This window comes from Hyperoodon ampullatus, assembly GCF_949752795.1.
Source record: "Hyperoodon ampullatus genome assembly, chromosome: 5".
Taxonomy (NCBI): Eukaryota; Metazoa; Chordata; class Mammalia; order Artiodactyla; family Ziphiidae; genus Hyperoodon; species Hyperoodon ampullatus.
This window is the reverse complement of record NC_136918.1, coordinates 76053027-76059709: the sequence shown is the minus strand read 5'-3', so window position 1 is coordinate 76059709 and position 6683 is coordinate 76053027. Positions and strand designations below refer to the sequence as shown.

Here is a 6683-nt window from a genome sequence, read left to right as displayed (position 1 = left end):
ATGTCGGGTCCCGGGCAGCAGGAGCCGCCGCAGGCGGGCGGGCCGGCGGGCCCCGAGGGCGCGGACGCGGCGCTCGGCGAGGCGGGGCTGAGTTTCAGGACCAGCGAGCTGAGCCTTGTGGAGATGACGGAGATCGAGTACATGCAGCTGCAGCACATCCTCTACTCGCACATGGAGGCGGCGGCGGCCGACGGCGAGCTCGAGACGCGCGTCAACTCTTGCTTCCTGGCGGCGGCGGCGTCGGGCGCAGCGGCGGGGGGCTTCGCTGCGGCCGTGGGCGCGGCGGCGGTGTCGCGCCGCCCGTGTACCCGGTGCTGTGCCGCCTGCGCTGGCCGATGGTGGCTTCGCGGGCGCCAACCAGTGCCTGGGCCACATCGACTTCCAGGAGCTGCGCATGATGCTGCTGAGCGAGGCGGGCGCGCCCCGCGCCGCCGAGAAGACGCCGGGCGCCGACGTGCCGGGCGCCGGCGCACCCCGGCCCAAGGCGCCCGACGGCGGCGTCAAGGAGAACGTGGAGGGCGCGACCGAGGTGCGGGCCAAGTGGGCGGTGCGCGTCCGCCTGGAGGACGGCTTCAACAGCATAGCAGCCGAGCCCCCGCCAGCCCCGCGCGGTGCGGATCCCCCCGAGCCTGGCATGGCGCTCAACAAGTGGGTGCATCCCCCAGGGAGCGGGCCCGGCTGGATCAGGGTGTAGACCAGGGTCCTGTGCAGAGAAGCAGCAGGCTGTGTGCGGGTATAGACCAGGGTCCTTGCAGAGAAGCACCATCGTGGGTCTGGGTGTAGACCAGGGTCCTCAGCAGAGGCCAGCGGCCTGTATCCGGGTGGAACCAGGGGCCTCTGCAGGGAGGCACTAGCCTGGGTCCGGGTGTAGACCAGGGTCCTGTGCAGAGAAGCACCAGCCTCGGTCTGGATGTAGACCCGGGTTTTCTGCAGAGGCCAGCGGCCTCACTGCAGCTTGCATCTTAACAGGGAGCAGACCTCAGTGGGTGTGGAGGCTGAGCTGAAAGTTTGTGTGCTCTGTGCAGGCACAGCAAGCAGATATTAAGTACAGAGCCTGCAGCATTACCTTTGCGGTGTGCGCTCTGCGTCTGCATGTGGAAGAGAGATGAGTTGAGATAAGTGCACACGTGTTCCTGAGGAACAAAGGTTTTGTCCCCAAATCACCCACCTAAATGTCAGGAGAGACCTCTGCTTCCCCCTCTGTTGACTCAGCTTGAGGCTGACCTGATCTTGCACAGATGCATCCCCTGGGAGGACAGACGTCATGTTGTGAGGCTTTGAGTGTAAAATGCAGCTTCATCCTTCAGCCAGACTGCCAGCCCATAAGTGATCTCGCAGCAACAACTATCGGAGAGGAGTAGCCTGTCTGCTAGGGTGTCTCCTCAGCTTTCTGTCTGTCCCCACCCTGTAGTTTTCCCCGTTTTGCCCATAGTCGTCAGATTTTGGAGGATGGCCAGAAAAAACCAGAGATTGGTGTCAGAAGTGTAATGGGAAGGGAGGTGTAACTAAAAGATGACACACAGCCACACCTTCCAATGTGAGGAAGAAAGTTTGAACTTGTCCCCTACAACACTAGCTGATAATTGCTTTGTAGAGATTTCCATGATGGGGGGCATTCATGGTAACAGATTCGAGTTCCTATCCAGAAAATCAAATGTTAGCCATTAGAGTGTGATAGTGATTGTGGTGTTTCAGGAAACTTACCTGCCACATACTCTTCATGTGTTTCTGGGTTTCTTTTGTCTTGGCAGTTTGGTAACTCTTATTCGCCATCCATCCGGATTAATGAGTGTTCCACTTCATCAGCAACAAAACAAATGTAGAACATGAGTGAAAAACAAAACAGCTGCTGCAACTACTGCTCTTCAATTTACATACCCTCTGTTAACTGCAAATAGTTGCTCTACTAGTGGAAATTCTAATCTTTCACAAACACAGGTAGGGAAAATGATTTGCGAACCTTTGCTCTTTTGTGTTAAGTGGATAAATTGTATTTTAGTTAGGTCCCAAGGCTGTTTTTGTCTTTCATTGAGCTCGATAACTTGTTAAAATCGAGAGTATTTATGTGGTTCGGGGATATTTAAAAATCCTTAGTGCACCTAAAGTTCTTCAAGTTCATGTGAATAACTTTGACGTTACTTCTATTAAAATGCATTTTATTTGTGCGTAGAGAGGAGATTGTCACCTGTTGATAACGTTCCGGTTGCTTCATTGTTTTCCAGAGTTCTAGTAACTCACGTTCTGTACTTGAAGCTACCAAGCATCAGGATATTGGATTGCCGAGAGCGTTTTCTTTCTGTTATCAGAAGTAAATTGAATCCACTAAACAGACTTTGGGTAGTAGAAACAAAGCTTTGCCTGAGCACGTTCGGATTAAAGTAGGAGGTAAGCGATAAAACAGAAGCTGGCAGCTGCTTTCTCCTCCTGCCTGATGTCTCTGCCCCCCCTTTTTTTTTTTGGCCACGGGTGGGGGAGGGGAGAGAGGTGGTTTATAAACAAATGAAAGGATCTCGGAAGCCTGCTTGCATCTTAGGAATCCTTCTGTCCCTCTGCCCAGTCACCTCACTTGGAACATCCTTGCGAATTTTGAACATCACGTTTATCCTTGGCCTGGAAACGTTGAGTTTAGGGGCTGCTTTTTCTTAACAGTAACCTCCTTAAACAGAAACATGATAGACTTAGGTACATTTTCGTTACTGACAGCAAATTTAGGGTTTTTTTTTTTTTCTCTTATTTCATACTTCATGAGTGAGGCAGGAGTCTGGAATCCGCTCAGAGCTTTAGGGGACCATCTGCAGATGGGCAAAGGATTGAGTTGGGAGCAAGAGGCCATAAGGTGATACAGAAAGTCTTAGAAAGAAAGAAACTTCTGAAGGCAAACTTTGCTTACCCCTGACGTTAACCCTCAATCTGTTTTTCCTGGAAAACATTCTTTTTCGAGTTATCCAACAATAACACAGCTCACACTCAGCTTTTCAAGAGCTGATAAAGACAGGGTAGGGATGGAGCTCTCCTTCTTTCTCCCACGCCAGTGATTATTTTTCCATTGTTCTTATGACATTGCTCGTGAAAGTATATGTTAGCATTTGTGAGGTATAAAGGTTAAAATTAAAATAGTCCCTGTACTGACTACTCAGCTGAAGAACCAAAATATTACCAATACTTGTGAATTCCTCTCTATGTCTTTTGAAAAGTTATCACCATTCTGAAATGTGTGTTAAGTGATTCTTTCATCGTAGAGGGTTTGGCTTTGTACGGTACCTCGGGAATGCACATCACCACAGGTATTTCTTAGACGCCTGCTGTACTGTGATAGAAATTTGACATATTTCTGTAGCACAGGTCAAAGCTATGACGTGATGACTCCTTTTGTGGGGGGAATCTCACTTGTCAGGTGAGGGCGTGTTTAATCCTAAACCACTTAGGTTCTGTCCTCTTCTGAGCATTGCAGTTAGAATATCAGTTGTCATCTTAGAATAATTGCATATCAAGAAAATCTTTTGGAGAAACTATTTCTAGGTTTGTTTTTTTTTTCCCCTTCTGAATATCAGAAAAATCAAACAACTTCTTGGTTTTTTTATTCATAGATGACAGTTAAAATGGCTCTTGATTTAAAAGGGGGACTTTTGATTGTATTGCTGTATAAGCTGTATTGATGACATAATACCTGGGGTGTTTTTTTTTTTGCGGTACGTGGGCCTCTCACTGTTGTGGCCTCTCCCGTTGCGGAACACAGGCTCCGGACGCGCAGGCTCAGTGGCCATGGCTCACGGGCCCAGCCGCTCCGCGGCATGTGGGATCTTCCCGGACCGCGGCATGAACCCGTGTCCCCTGCATCAGCAGGCGGACTCTCAGCCACTGCGCCACCAGGAAAGCCCTCTGGGGTGTTTTAATTTAGTTTATGTTCCGTTGTATAGTTTGAAACCTAGAGCCTTGTGCCGGATGTTTGTATGGAATTTTGGAGTGCTTCTTGTTTGGTTCTGTGTGCTCCTTACCCATTCATGTTTATATCTTGGATCGAAAATACCAAAAAATATATTCAGCATTCACGAGGGTAAGTTTAGAAGAATCAAAAAATTAAAATACCACTTTTTCCTTCTTTTGCAAAGAAGAAGCGCTATGTAAACAAGCAATAAATAAGAGGAGTCGGAGTAGGATACGTCAGTTGGACACAAACATAGAACGAAGAACCCTTGGAGAGCTCCAGAATGTGGGTGAAGACTCCACAGCAGCGCAGGGTGCTTGGCCGTCGGTGGAGTCGCCCCAGGCCGCCCTCGGGGAGCAGAGGCAGAGCGGGCCCCCACGGGGCAGGTCCCAGCAGAGGGAGAGGCACAACCGCATGGAAAGAGATAGAAGGTAATGCGTGCTGCCGGTGGTATACAGTTGTCCTAGACGCCAAGCTGGTGAGAGTCAGTGCTGGTAACAGACACCTTTTTGTAGAAAACAATGGTGTAGGCACTTCTGTGTTCAAGGGAGGGAAAGCTGGCAAGAGTCAATGGTCACCTTGCTTTGCTAGGTGGATGGGGGTAGCCAAGACCACCCCCAGGTTTGAAGATTCATTAGGAGGACTCATGGCTTTGATTTATTTTGGGCAAAGAACCCAGCAAAGTCAGCAGAGGCGCATGGGGAGAGGTCTAGGGGCCCCAGGCGCCAGCTCCCCAGAACACCTCTCAGTGGAGCCACTCAGGATGCCTGTCACCCCCCAGCACTGGTGACATGTTCCCGGACAGCAAAGCTCCTTAGAGACTCGGGGCCGTGGATCCTACTGGGGGCTGGTTGTGGGGGGTATTCCCTAGGTGGCACGCGGCCAAATCCCAGACGCCCAGAAGGAAAGCTGGTGTTTAGCATAAGCCAGTGACCAATGGTGGTGGGAACCCCCCCGAAATCTAAGTTCCCAGGTGCTGGCCGGGGCCGCCTTCCTGGGAGGGAGTCCGCCTGCACACGGGGTTACTCAGTTTTGCTTGATTCTTTTAAGGATATTGAAGAAGGAGGAAGTTACAGCTTATGTAAGTTGTTTTATCTGTGGATTTTATTTTTGCTGTTCTGTGTAGAAGCAAAAGGTGGTTACTTTTTCTGTTATAGCTGGGTACGGGATGATTCCCTAACATAGAGTTAATTAACTTAGTCATTTATTGAGTACTTTGTACCAGTTTCTGTTTTAGGCTCAGGAAATAGAGCATTGAGCAAGAGAAATATTCATCTCTGAACCTACAGTGTGGAGCGGTGGAAATTTATTTCTTTAAAGGGATATATTAAAGCTAGGCATCTAGATCCCTTTCCTAAGGGTGTGTCCGCACATACACGCCAAGTGATGGGCATCACTGAACTCACCGTGACTCATAATGGGCATGGTTTATATTTATTTAATAAACATTTGCTGAGCACCTACCGTCTGAAAAAAAGCCTCATATGTACTACGTGTTGACGGTAAAAGTTTAAATTCTTGCTCTGCCATTCCCTAGTTTAACAACTTCCTACATATTCTTTACCTCTCCACCTGAGTCTCTCGTCTATAAAATAGGTATATTACCTACTGCGTAGATGGGACACAGGAAGTAAACAAGCTGAAATGTAGTGTCTGGCCCAGTGCCTGCAGTTACAGAGCATCTAGTGAATTCCTGCTGTTGTTGTTACCTTAGAAAGTTGCTCTAAAGCTCTGAGCGTACAGGTGGGGAAATAGAAACAAGGGCCGTATTATCTGAACGTAATACGTAAAAGTTAAAGATGGTCTAAGACTCCAGTTGTGATGTAAATCATCCCTAAAAAGAGCAGGTTTGGGGATATTAACCGGCTGGTAGTCTGTGGTCCTTTATGAACCGGGACCCCTGGAGGATGAAAGCTGTGAATCCTAGCTTCTGTGACTTTCTTGGCACCTGGAGGGCAGGTGAGTGAAAGAATGTCCTGCCCAGAAGAAACACACACACAATTTTGCTTCCAGTTTCAGAGGGTTTGGGTCCATCCTTGGTCTAGAGACTTGGACCTGGTCCTTGCTCCTGGCCCAGGAGAAGTAAACAGGAAACTTTCCAGGGAGCGCAACTGGGCTTAGTGGGCCACTGAAGGGGGGCTGGCCGCTGTAGATGAGGCCTTAGTGAAGAGCGTCCGGGTTTGGCTGCTGGTCCCGGCTGTCGCGTAGTCGCTGCCGTTGACGGCAGCACGGGCCTGGTTAGAGAACCGAGCTGAGGCTGGCACTGTAAACGTGGAACCTTTTGCAAAAGAGCCTTCCGTATCGAGATCCTGGGGCAGCGGCCGGCCGAGCTCCCCAGGTCGCCTGGAGTGAGGCCCCTGGGGCTGAGTGCTAAGAGTTTGTCTTCTCCGTTTCCCTTTTCTGTGCCTATGGGCATTTCCATCTTGTGTATTTCGTAATTTGGTCAAGTTCCTTATTTTCCTTGTATATTTAGTTGCCTTTGAAAGCGATCCCTGTGTGCAGTTTGTGCTGATTGGATCATTTCTGGTTATTTATAGTGTGGTTACTCTTTAACATTATTTTTTAGCGATAGACTTGGTTTATTGTAAAAAAATAAAGCTTTTCTATTTAAAACAATGATTTACTGGTTGGCTGTGTGTACGTAATAGTGGTAAACTATTATTTCTATGATTCATTCAAATATGATGAAGGTGTTTACAGCAATAAAAAAACGTAAGTGTCACTATCTCTACTCACAGATTAAATAGGTTAAAAACTT

General features: G+C 48.9%; 1 pseudogene across 1 annotated transcript; it reads left to right on the top strand.

Moving 5' to 3' along the window:
- LOC307053243 (transcription factor-like 5 protein) lies at positions 1 to 4360 on the top strand (annotated as a pseudogene). Its single transcript has 4 exons — positions 1 to 648; positions 1752 to 1938; positions 2223 to 2385; positions 4110 to 4360. The product of its transcript is annotated as a transcription factor-like 5 protein (transcript).
- The last annotated feature ends 2323 nt before the right edge of the window (positions 4361 to 6683 follow it).